Genomic DNA, 12,500 nt, shown 5'->3' on the forward strand with positions numbered 1-12,500 from the left:
ATTTTGCCTCTCCCTTCCGCTTCCCCTCTGCCCCTGTTCCACTTCCACCACAACATCTGCTCCCTCCCCTCCTCCCCCTCCCGTCCCCTCCCCTCTTCAGCATCTAAAGGTCCCTCGAGTGCAGTATGAGGTAGAATGAGGGCTGCGTATGTTCCCCTGTCGGTTGGCGCGCGTGTAATCGAGCAGGATAATAGGCAGCGTCTTGATCGCGCTGTCAGCAGGCATCCCGCCGCCGAAACAGTGCCGTCCTCCGCAGTCCAGGACGGTAATGCGAGCCGACAACCGCTGACAATTTCTGACGGATGCCTTCACCACACATGGCATCTCTAGGGCGCGAAAGTCACCTGTCACGCCGGCTGAGGGATATCCGTATGAATGAACTGGAATGTTAAACGATGCGTAAACGCAAGTCAAACGCTGCCAGCCATCCGATTGGCGTAAGGTCTGTGCCTTGGAAGGTGAAGAATAGCGTGTAGTTACCGGGGTAGAGAGGCGTACCATGGGATCGCACTCCGATATTGGATAACAACAGGTACAGTTCGCCTCTCTGCGCTGGCGAAGAACAGCAGTTGCCTCAGAGATAGCAATCACTCCACTACCTCCGCTCCTTCCCAATCGTCGTCGCAGTGAATGCCGCCGCCGGTAAATGAGGTGCAGGTAAAGGTGCGGATGAGCCGTTCGCTTCGGCGTGTTCGGATGGACGGGACAAGATGGCCGCGGGGCACGGAGTCCTAGTCATTCCGGCTAACAAGACACCCGTGAGACCTGGCGGTGATGTGTGGGGCTCAGGTGAAAGTTGTCGCTGTCACATACCTTCGGTGCTCTCTACGTCTCCCCGCTCCTCTTTCCGGATTAGTTGTTGGATGTGGATAAGTTTTTGTGGATTTTTCCTTGTCCTTCAACCAGTGGCCGCCACCACCAAGTAATTATGTTTAATTGAAACATTGAATTATGGCGTATCCCACTCAATTTGTATAAAAAGAAATTATTGGAAAAATGGTACAGATAGTTTTTAAGGTCTGGATCTAAATTGACATTTTCAATTTTATTGGTAACATTTTTAGGGCAGAATTGGCTGGGGCGTGGAAGAATTTCAATTAGGGAGAGTGATTTGATAATTTAGTATTTTCATTTAGGGATTGCAGGTTAGTGGTTGAACCGGCCTCAGTTGTTGGAACAGATACAGCGTTTTATCCTCGCGTAACAAGCGTGGCACTCCGCCGCGAACGCCACATTCAGCGTTCAAAAGGGTCGCCGCGTCTTAGGTGTCCCCTATAACAGTTTATCCTCAGTCTTCCTCGGCTGGCGTGTTCAGTCTCAGCGAGAATGACATGTGCAGCCAGTGAGCCGTGGCAAACGTGTGCCGAACAGCGGAATAGGATACGCCTTGTACTGACCCCTTGACTCGTACGTCAATCCTTTCCCTCGTGAAGCGTGAGGTTGGCCACGTGGCGCGTCGGAGTGTCGCCCTGGGTCAGAGTTGTTATCGCCAGTGGGAGTGTGCTCGATGCTCTACTCGAGAGCTCCAGAAAAATAAAATGTTGGCAGTTTTTCGCAGTTATTTGGGGTGCGTTTAAAGGATATCAGTGGAAGTACACGTATTAAACGAGCGGGGTGGGGAAGCGTGGTTATTTGAGGGTTTGGCGACGAGGGTCGAGGGTGGGGAGAGAAGGGTCAGAAGAGCAGGGGCGGGGGCTGAGGCTGGCCGTTTCCGCCGCTGCTTCCCAGTATGCCCTGTCATAAACACCCGATTTTGCTCGAAATATCTGCTTGCGTAATGCTTTTAACTACTTTATCGGTTATGTGGAATTGTATCCCTTAGGCCTACGATTGGATTATATATGCAACTCTGACTGATGTGCGTGTGTGCGCGATCGTGCGTGAGATGCACGCTCCGATGCTCAGCATTTACAATCACGTATTAGTGTTCGGAGTGCGTAAGGGGGACGCGGTGATAAAACCGGCCGCAACATGTGTGAGTGCGCGGCGGACACCCTCCCTCCGCCGTCGCCGCCACATGCTCGTTTTTATGATCCATTAACGCGAGGGATAAATTGATTGGCCTCATTGTGGGACGTGATTTACAACTATCTCCCGGCGGCGCTACTGGGTCGAGGGGGCGGCCCCCACTCGTGTTCCGGGATGGGGCGGAAGGGATAAGGGCGAAGTTGCGGAGTGGGAAGAGCGAGATCCTCCGAGTGCGAGGAGGAACTTCCCTATCTACATTTCACGCCGCCCTAAGACTGCGCTCCTCTGTTACCCCACAAGACGCCCTCCAGGTTGTCCACCTTTATGAGCGTCTGTTCCTCGCGGCGCTCCTTTTGCCCATCCCGGGGTGGAAGGGGACCGGAGCAGCTGCCCTGCTTAGGATAATCTGGGTGGGCGCTGCTACCATGGGGGCATAGGACACGAATAATGCGGGATTATTCAGTGGTCGAATGTACGGGCGTCGGCCATCGGATTACAGTAGCTTAGATTTATTACAGCGGGAGGTAATCTTAGTCCGCACTCGGGACTCCAAGAAAATATGAACGCGAAAATGAATCATCTCACGAGAATAAGACCGGAATCGCATTATTTAAAGAAAATGAACCTCAACCCCCATACTGGAATGCTATGGAGGCAACAGAGTGAGTGAGAGTGAGGGAAGGGTGTAGTAAGGGTGCAGTAAGCGGGATGGTACGAGGGAGCAAGGGAGGAGAAAAGGGAGTGGAGGCGGAGGAAAGCCCAGTTCTTAGGCCTGGGAAGTGCGAGGGTCTCGGTCCCGCGTGTTAGGCGCCTTTGTGTCCCACCCTTTTTATATACCGCAAAGGATCATTTTATACTTATGTATTGTTATTCGTGGCTTTTACCCGGCGCTTTTGTGTCGAGCCGGAGTCTCCAAGAGCTGTATTTATTGGCCTTATTGTGTTTTTCTCCCAACCACGGGCGTGCAAGTGGAAGGGGGTACGGAAAGTAATGGAAGAAATGAAGAACAGCCGCCCAGCTGGTTGCTGTTGTGTCTCCCGAGGACGGCTGTTCCTGCTGTCGCAAGCTCCTTCTTGACCTCGCTCACCCCGCGCCCTCCCGCTCTCGCCGGGGTCGTCACGGTAATTGGCCGGACGATAAAATGCGAGCGGAGGGCGAGTGCTTTTTGTGTCGCGTCTCTGATCCTCGGCGGAGGGAATTCGGCTCGAGTCAGCGCTCTGGTGCGGGGCGGCCTGTTGTTGTATTCACTCCGCGGTCTGTGTATACAACCTTGTGACCTTAATCGAACGTTTTTATCTGATTCGTTCCTCTTCTCCTCTTCAACCTTTACTCGCCATGCTCGCTCGTTCGCTCTTTAGTGACCTCTCACCTCGACCTCGCCATCACCCTCGCTGTAGGCCCCGCAGTATATAGGACTCTACTGTTTATCTCCGGCGCCAACGTGTCCTGCGCCCCTCGCGAGACGACCGAGACAAATTGCCACCAGAACAAGCAATTCCGACCCTTACTGACAATGCTTCTGATTACCTTATAACTACTTGCAAACTCATGTATTATGTATGCTCATAATGTTCCCCAGTTATTGCATTGTATATATCACTACTTTTGTAATAATTTTCATTGTAGTTACTCTAGTTATCAATTGTTCACGAATATTCTACGGACATACTTTCTTATCACGACGCTTTTAGTTGTACAAACACCTAACACGTGTGTGAACCGATGTTTCTGAATTCATGTTCTTTCATATTCTTTCATGTTTTTCCATTGTATATTGTCTCAAAACGAACTTCGTTCATGGCAATTCCTGTGCCATCTACAGCAGACCGCTCGCCCCCGCGGGCTCGGCAGGACGTGCCCTTCCCTGGGCCTCTGCCTTGCCCTCTGTACCAGTTACCCAGAATAAAGACAAGAAAACTGCGACAAGTTTAACTTCAGACCAACATCTTCAGAGTACGTCAGTACTTACTTACTACTGCCTTACCGCTCAGCCACGACCTACCAAACAACAAGTAATAATAGTGGGGGGTGGGACGCCTCCTTCCTCCCACTACACACACATTACAAGTGGTGGCATCACGCTGGGATTGCCGCACCACGCGCCCCTCCGAAGATTGCCGCACCACGCGCCCTCCGAAGATTACCGCACCACGCGCCCTCCGAAGATTGCCGCACCACGCGCCCCTCCGAAGATTAACGCACTACACGAAGCCCTCCGAAGATATCGTACAAGAACTCTGAAGATAACCTTCACAAGAAGTTACAAGTCCCCATGAAGATAATTTATCGACTCCTACAAGCGAAGCCTTCATCGAAGTCTGTCACTTCAAGACTTCCGACACCAAGCGCGAAGCCAGTCTTCCCTGCTGTCACTACTCCCTCTGCGCACCTGCCGCAGTCCTCAACAGTTACTGCAGTCGCCTGATGCAGCAACATCAATCTACACTGCCCTGCCAGTACCTCAAGGTGAGTTTCTTTTATCCTCGCTGTTCTCATTTGTTTAGGAAATCCCCTGTGAAGTGGAGTCTGATTTCCTCTCGCTCTCGCGAACACCTGTGTTCCTCCCGCATAGAAAACGAGATCTCCCCTCACTGGCATCTGTCTCCCCTTAACTAGCATGTCTCCCCTCACTCCGAGCGCGCCTCACTCATGCCCTGTGGTTAGCATGATTACGCTAATTTCTCTGTAGTTCTGTCTACCTATGAGTACTTAGTTCGTTTTCCTCTACTCTAAGTCGTGATGATTTCTGAATCTCCACGATGCTAAGTTCCAGTTCATTCATAATGAGCTATTTTTCCAGGAAATTCTTCCTGCATTTTTGCATGTCTTCAGTAATTCTCTTAATAGGAAAATCCTTCCTGTATCCTAGCATGCAACTACCCTTCATTTTCGAAGATTAATCCAGCATTTTTGCACGCAACTACTCTCATTCCCCTGAAGAAATGTGTTCTATGATTTATCTACCCTCACTTTTACAAGTATATCTGTTGCCCTCTGATCTTGCACGTGAATTCTACAAACTATGACACGGAGAATCATTCCTTTATCTTGCATGGCTCTATAAACTCGCAATTTCCACGAGATTTTGTCCTACAATCTCGTTTGTTTGTTACTGCCTCCTATCTCTCAGGTAAATGTTGCAATTAACACCCTCTGTTCCCAATACTTGACACGTTGCTTCCAGTTATTTCCTAATCACTATGAGTTCGTGTTGATATTGTAACTCCCTGAGATACTGAGATATGGCATTATGTCTTCTGTCGCCAAGACATGGTACTGTTGTTCCCGTCTGTTGTCCCCAGAGCCAGACGCCCGTGCTGAAACGCCACTGCTGACCTTGACTCTCGGATCACCACGTCGTCCCCTCGCCGCCGTGCCCTGACGCACAAGTTTCGCTCGCCCGTTAACGAGCCCATCTCACGGACGTCCTCGCCGCCGTATCACCTGCCGACGCTCCCATGTTCTCTACTGTACATCGCTGCAACTCCGGCCGTGTCCGCCGCCTTGTCCGCTGGTGACTACCGCCGAACGTCCTCACCGCCGCATCACCTGCCGACGCTCTCCTGTTCTCGCGTTGCTACTCCGGCCATGTCCGCCGCCCCGACCCGTCCGCTGGTGATCGCCGCCCACGTTCCTCGTGCATCTCGCTACGCTCACTCACCACACCCGCTGCCGTGCTGGTGACCTTGGCAAGAACTGTCCCTCCTTGCTTGCCGACCCTCGTGACGTCTTCACAATGTTGTTCCTCTCCCGAGATGACGAATCCTTCTCGCCGACGTGATCCTCAAGACCTCGCTCTCAAGATTCTCCGCTCAACCTTCGACTCTTCGACGATTACTGGTCTCCCAGAATCTTCTAGACCCGGTGTGCGTGTCATTTACGACTGACACGGCGCTTGACAAGTTAACTGTGTCTTCCAGTGATCCTGTGTGGAACGATTGACGAGCTCCGTGACTGATCATCACTGCCGCTCACGTCAAGACCACCTGCACCCCGAACAGTGACCTGTGCAAACAAGCACCCTAGGCCGCCGACCTTAGAAATACCTGTACGACCGTTCCTCCTCAACTGCACGATCGAGACTCCCTGTGTCTGTTACCTCCGTCACCTGTCACCTGTCATCTACCTGCATCGTCTACTCAAGAATCGAGGACGATTCTTTTCTAGTGGCCGAGCGATTTAGTGACCTCTCACCTCGACCTCGCCATCACCCTCGCTGTAGGCCCCGCAGTATATAGGACTCTACTGTTTATCCCCGGCGCCAACGTGTCCTGCGCCCCTCGCGAGACGACCGAGACAAATTGCCACCAGAACAAGCAATTCCGACCCTTACTGACAATGCTTCTGATTACCTTATAACTACTTGCAAACTCATGTATTATGTATGCTCATAATGTTCCCCAGTTATTGCATTGTATATATCACTACTTTTGTAATAATTTTCATTGTAGTTACTCTAGTTATCAATTGTTCACGAATATTCTACGGACATACTTTCTTATCACGACGCTTTTAGTTGTACAAACACCTAACACGTGTGTGAACCGATGTTTCTGAATTCATGTTCTTTCATATTCTTTCATGTTTTTCCATTGTATATTGTCTCAAAACGAACTTCGTTCATGGCAATTCCTGTGCCATCTACAGCAGACCGCTCGCCCCCGCGGGCTCGGCAGGACGTGCCCTTCCCTGGGCCTCTGCCTTGCCCTCTGTACCAGTTACCCAGAATAAAGACAAGAAAACTGCGACAAGTTTAACTTCAGACCAACATCTTCAGAGTACGTCAGTACTTACTTACTACTGCCTTACCGCTCAGCCACGACCTACCAAACAACAAGTAATAATAGTGGGGGGTGGGACGCCTCCTTCCTCCCACTACATACATTACACACTCTCTCTCTCTCTCTCTCTCTCTCTCTCTCTCTCTCTCCTCCCTCTCTCTCTCTTTCTCGCCTCCCTCTCTCTCTCTCTCTCTCTGTCCCCCTCCCCTCTCTCTCTCTCCCTCTCTCTCTCTCTCTCTGTCTCTCTCCCCTCCCTCCCTCCCTCCCTCTCTCCCTCCCTCCCCTTTCCCTCTCGCTCGCACTTTCCCCTGTCTTTCCCTCGTCCCCCCCCCCTCTCTCTCTCCCCTTCTTCCATTCTTTTCCTGCCTATTCTTCCTGTTTGCGCCCACGGGTAACATGAAGTGACAGCTCAGCGTAGCGTAGGTGAGAAATGAAGAGCGCAGGTCATGACCCCTTGGTGCGTCCGCCTGGGTTGATGGTTTCCGTAGCGGAAGGTTAATGAAGCACCGGGGTAGTTAGCGTCACCAGCCTCGTCAGCGCTCGTTGGTGGGATCGCTTCGGCGTATGGGGGATGGGCGGTGGGCGTGGGCGTGGGCGGAGGATGGGGGAAGGGGAGAAAGGGGGAGGGGAGGGGTAGGAGGGTAGACCTATTCCCTTTTCCCGGCCATCTCTCCTTCATCACGCTCCTCGTTTTCTCTCCCCTCGTTCTTTCCCCTCTTGTACATCATTAAGCGAGATAATGATGTACACGGTTCACTTTGCAACGCTGGCTCGTCTCTCTTTCCTCTCTCTCTCTCTCTCTCTCTCTCTCTCTCTCTCTCTCTCTCTCTCTCTCTCTCTCTCTCTCTCTTTCTCCCTCTCCCTCTCTCTCCCTCCCCTCCCTCCTCCCTCGTTCTCCCTCTCCCTCTCCCTCTCCCTCTCTCTCCCTCCCCCCCCTCCTTCCTTCCCCCTTCTCCACTTCCCTCCCTCCCTCCCTCCCTTCTCCACCTCCCTCCCTCCTCCCCCCTTCTCCACCTCCCTCCCTCCTCCCCCAACTTCTCCACCTCCCTCCCTCCTCCCCAACTTCTCCACCTCCCTCCCTCCCTCCCCCCACTTCTCCGCCTCTCTCCTACCCCCTTCTCCGCCTCCCTCCCTCCTCCCCCCACCTCTCCGCCTTTCTCCAACCCCCCCTCTCCCAGTTCGCCCCCCATCCCTTCTCTCTCTGCCTCCCACGCCATCCGCATCATTTCCTTTTCTTTCTCTCTTAATTCTCTTCCGTTCTCCCTTTCCCCTCATCATCCTCTGACCCGCCTGCCTCACCCCTCACCCTTCCCCCCTCTCCCCCTTTTCCCCCTCCCCCCTCCCCCCTGGGATGTGCTGCATTGTTTCCACTTTTGGGTGCTCGTTTTCTTTCTATTTCTTTTATTGCGAGACAAAGGCTTTGCTGCTCGCTTTTTTTGATCGTGGCTCTCCTATTTAAAATTCTTCATTTTGTTTGCCGATTAATGCTGTTGTGGTTTTGATGGGATTGCAGTGATGGCGATGGTGATTTTATCTCTTGTCTTTCTTGTTGCTGTGATTACCATTTTGGGGGGATTGTGATGCTGCTGCCATGGGCGTGTTTATCGTTGTTATTTCCGTTATTTTTCCTGGTGTTGCTTCTTATGGGATGGATGTCATTGTTATTATAATAATTTTTTATGTTATCACCATCTCCATCTTTTGAATGAGTATTATTTGGCAGATCATTGCTGTTATATATTCAATTTTATCTTTTTCTCACCTTTCTTCTTGCTGTTTCCCTTTTATCTTTTTGGCGTTTTTTCTTTTTCTTTTTCCTTTGTTTCTTCTTTTTTTTTTTAAATCCGGCTGTCTTGTCTCATTCGTTACCCTATCCGTCTCCTTTTTTACTATGCTTTCTTCACTGTCTCATAGCCCCCTCTTTTTACTTGTCCCCCCTCTCTCTCTCTCCTCCGTTTTTTCTTTGCCTTTACCTTTTATCTCTTTATCTTGTTTGTTTCCTTCGCCCCCTCTTTTTTCCGCGACTTTCTCCCACTCTCCCGTTTTCTACCATACTTCTGTCTTTCTTTTCTTTTTACCATGTTTTTCCTATCTGTTTACTTGGTCTTCCTCCCTCTTTTATTTACATTTTCCTTACTCGATCTTTCAGTTGTTTTGTCTTCGCTTTTATCCATTTTTCGCTGTATCATATTCCTGTATTTTAATCCCCTTGCATTTGTTTGGGCTCTTTGTTTATTTGTTGCATTTTTAATTTTACGCTATACGGTATTGTCGTAATCATTAGTTTATTACTATTTGCACTGTTGGTGCTGTATGTTTCTGGGTTTGCAGATGTTATTAATACCATTACTGCTGTTGCCAGTTTCATCTCTCTCTCTCTCTCTCTCTCTCTCTCTCTCTCTCTCTCTCTCTCTCTCTCTCTCTCTCTCATTCTCTTTCTCTCTCTCTCTCATTCTCTTTCTCTCTCTCTCTCATTCTCTCTCTCCTCTCTCATTCTCTCTCTCCTCTCTCATTCTCTCTCTCCTCTCTCATTCTCTCTCTCCTCTCTCATTCACTCTCTCTCTCATTCTCTCTCTCTCTCTCATTCTCTCTCTCTCTCTCTCTCTCTCTCTCTCTTTCTCTCTCTCCCTCTCTCCCTCTCTCTCTATCTCTCTCTCTGTCTCCCTCTCTCTCTCTCCCTCTTTCTCTCTCTTTCTCTCTCTTTCTCTCTCTCTTTTTCTCTCGCTCTCTCTTTTTCTCTCGCTCTCTCTTTTTCTCTCGCTCTCTCTTTTTCTCTCGCTCTCTCTTTCTCTCGCTCTCTCTCTTTCTCTCCCTCTCCCTCTCTCCCTTTTCTTCACTGCATTAGCTCAACAAATATAGAAAAATTTCCCTCCCCAGCGACTATGGCTCATTAACCGTGTGTTTCCTTGTCCACAGATAACCGAGATACAGCAGGGCTCCGGGGCATTCGTCGCCGGCCGGCACTAGGGGACAGGTCAGTTCAAAGCGAATGTAGTTTATGGTGTGTGTGTGTGTGTGTGTGTGTGTGTGTGTGTGTGTGTGTGTGTGAGTGAGTGAGTGAGTGAGTGAGTGAGTGAGTGAGTGAGTGAGTGAGTGAGTGAGTGAGAGAGAGAGAGAGAGAGAGAGAGAGAGAGAGAGAGAGAGAGAGAGAGAGAGAGAGAGAGAGAGAGAGAGAGAGAGAGAGAGAGAGAGAGAGAGAGAGAGAGAGAGAGAGAGAGAGTGTGTGTGTGTGTGTGTGTGTGTGTTAGTGAGTGAGTGAGTGAGAGAAAAAAAATAGTCATGGCAGGACCCTGGTACTAGAATTATTATCGAACAGATTTTCGGTGCATGAATACCTTATTTATCATGGTGTGTGTGTGTGTGTGTGTGTGTGTTCGTTCATTCGTCCGATCGTCCACGCTGTACGCGAATGATACCGGCGAATGGTGTTGTTTTCCTGTTTGGACGGCGTAGCGTGCGTGTGCGAGATGACGGCGACTTCGCGAGGTAAGTTCGGTTGGTCGGCGGCCAAAAATAGGATCAATACATGTGAGACTGCAGGCAGGAGAACTCCCCATGACGGCCCAGGTACCGCCCCTGACGTCACCTTACGGGAATTTCCTGCTTGGCTCAGCACGGCCTCAGCTCTGCCCTGCCCTTCCAACCCCTGGCGATGCTGCCCCTCTGACCTTACCTGCCGGCCGCCGCTCCTCATGGCAGGGGGGAGGCTTGCCCATGGCGGCGCACTCCTCCCGGCCGGCCCTATCTGCCTTTGCCACCAAGCAGAACGGGCCGATTGCTCTTTTTGAATCGTTTCGGGAAGACGAGAAAGATTTAGTCTTTTTTTCCTGACTCAATCGTACAAATTCGTTTTCATTTCATCTGCTCTAATTCCCCGCCACCTGCACCCACCCACCCCAAGCATGCCCCTGTTATCTACCCGGGCTGCACTCTTATCCCTTTGCATTTTTAACGGTCCCTCTCGTTGTAGCTGGATCCCCCTGTTTGCACCGTTGCAGTGTATGCAATTTATATCCTAAATGACTTGAAACCGGATCATTCCTCCGCCTCTCTCGCCTCTCTCGCCGAGCCGCGTTCACAACCCAATCTAGTGTCCAGTTAACATGTAAATGAAACCCTCGACCGTCTCTGCAACACATAGTCCCTCCCTTATGATGTCATCGCGTTGCTTTGGGGTGGATAGCAGGCTGATGCACCGGCTTGACATCTGGGGGCGTTTCCTCGGGTCTCCTCCTCCCTCCTTGTCGTCGGTATCCTCATCCTTGGCTATTTTCCTCCTCCTCCTCGTCCTCCTTTCCCTCATGTGCGTCCCTCTCATCCCCTCGCGAGCTCTTGTGTCCTTCCATCTCGCTTGCATTACCTTTTCTCTCGCTTTCTCTCTCTCTCTCTCTCTCTCTCTCTCTCTCTCTCTCTCTTCAGGCTCTCTCTCTCTCCTCTCTCTCTCTTTATCTCTTCTCTCTCTCACTCTCACTCTGTGTGTGTGTGTGAGAGAGTGAGATGAGAGAGAGAGAGAGAGAGAGAGAGAGAGAGAGAGAGAGAGAGAGAGAGAGAGAGAGAGAGAGAGAGATGGGGGGGAGAGTTTGGGTGGAGAGGCAAGATCTAGTCCTTTTTAGGAACCGGCGGGTATTTTGTTACTCTAGACGTCTAGAGGTGTGGAAAAAATAAACAGGTGTTGGGATTTCGTGTAGCTACTTTTGTTCTGGTCATAGCGAAACCACAAGCATTCTCTTCTTCTTTCCAACCTCTTCACCTCTTATCCCCTCCTCCACTTCTTCCCTTCCTCTCCCTCCCTCCATTTCCTTCCATCTCTCTTCTCCTACCCCTCCTCCACCTCCTCGTCTCCCACCCCTCCACCTCCCCGTCTCCCTCCCCTCCTCCACCTCCTCCTCTGTCTCCTCCCCTCCACCCCTCCTCCTCAGTCTTCCCTCCCCTCCACCTCCTCGTCTCCCTCCTCTCCTCCTCCTCCTCGTCTCCCTCCTCTCCTCCTCCTCCTCCTCCTCCCTCCCCGTCCACCCATCCTTTTCCTCGCCTTCTCCCTACTCCCTCCTCCATCCCTTTAGTCTCATATCCCCAAGCACCCTGATACGACGGTGCATGCGTTTGTGTTATAATGCGCGCGGATGCTTCACTCTATCCCGGAATGGATGCGCGCCGTGTCTGTGAATTTGGAGTGGCCAAAGGGTCATGTGCTTGAATGTGTAAAAGTTGAGGTAGGGTTTCGAGGGTCTTTGGGAGATGGGGGGGGGAGGGGGAGGGTGAAGGTGGCGGTGGAGGGGTGGAGGGGGGATTAGAGGAGGGAGAAAAGGCTGGGGGCGAACAGGATTATTTTTAAGGGAGCGAGTAAAAAAAAAAAAAAGGAAAATAAAAAAGTTGGGTCGAAAGTAAATTGGCGAACAATAAGAAAGATAGGTGGAGCGTGTATGATGATGTATCGTTACGGGTTGAATTGATGAAAGCGAGTAGGTGAAACGGGGATAAATTTAAATATTCATTTGATTTATTTATTAATTATTATTATTATTATTATTATTATTATTATTATTATTTTGAATGGCAGAGGTTGTGCGCGGGTGCAAAACAGGTTTTTATCAGCTCCATTGACTTCCGTAGCGATTGTTTTATTGCGAGGAAGTGTTCTTTGCTTGTGTGTTGGTTTGTTTTGTGGTTGTTTCTCCTCCGGTGCACTTGGCTTTGAAGGCAGCGAGTGGCCTTGCAACATTTCCAGGTCTTCTGAGTTTTAGGAAGAATTTT

General features: G+C 50.6%; 1 protein-coding gene across 2 annotated transcripts in view; it reads left to right on the forward strand.

Moving 5' to 3' along the window:
- Positions 1-12,500, forward strand: part of Nrg (Neuroglian) — a 129,443-nt gene that overhangs the window by 56,395 nt on the left and 60,548 nt on the right. For both annotated transcript variants that reach the window (XM_070125671.1, XM_070125672.1), the window contains one exon: positions 9,666-9,723. The gene's annotated coding sequence lies outside the window, so the exon portion shown is untranslated. The remainder of the gene's footprint in view (positions 1-9,665; positions 9,724-12,500) is intronic.

The sequence above is a fragment of the Penaeus vannamei genome, chromosome 9, assembly GCF_042767895.1.
Source record: "Penaeus vannamei isolate JL-2024 chromosome 9, ASM4276789v1, whole genome shotgun sequence".
NCBI lineage: Eukaryota > Metazoa > Arthropoda > Malacostraca > Decapoda > Penaeidae > Penaeus > Penaeus vannamei.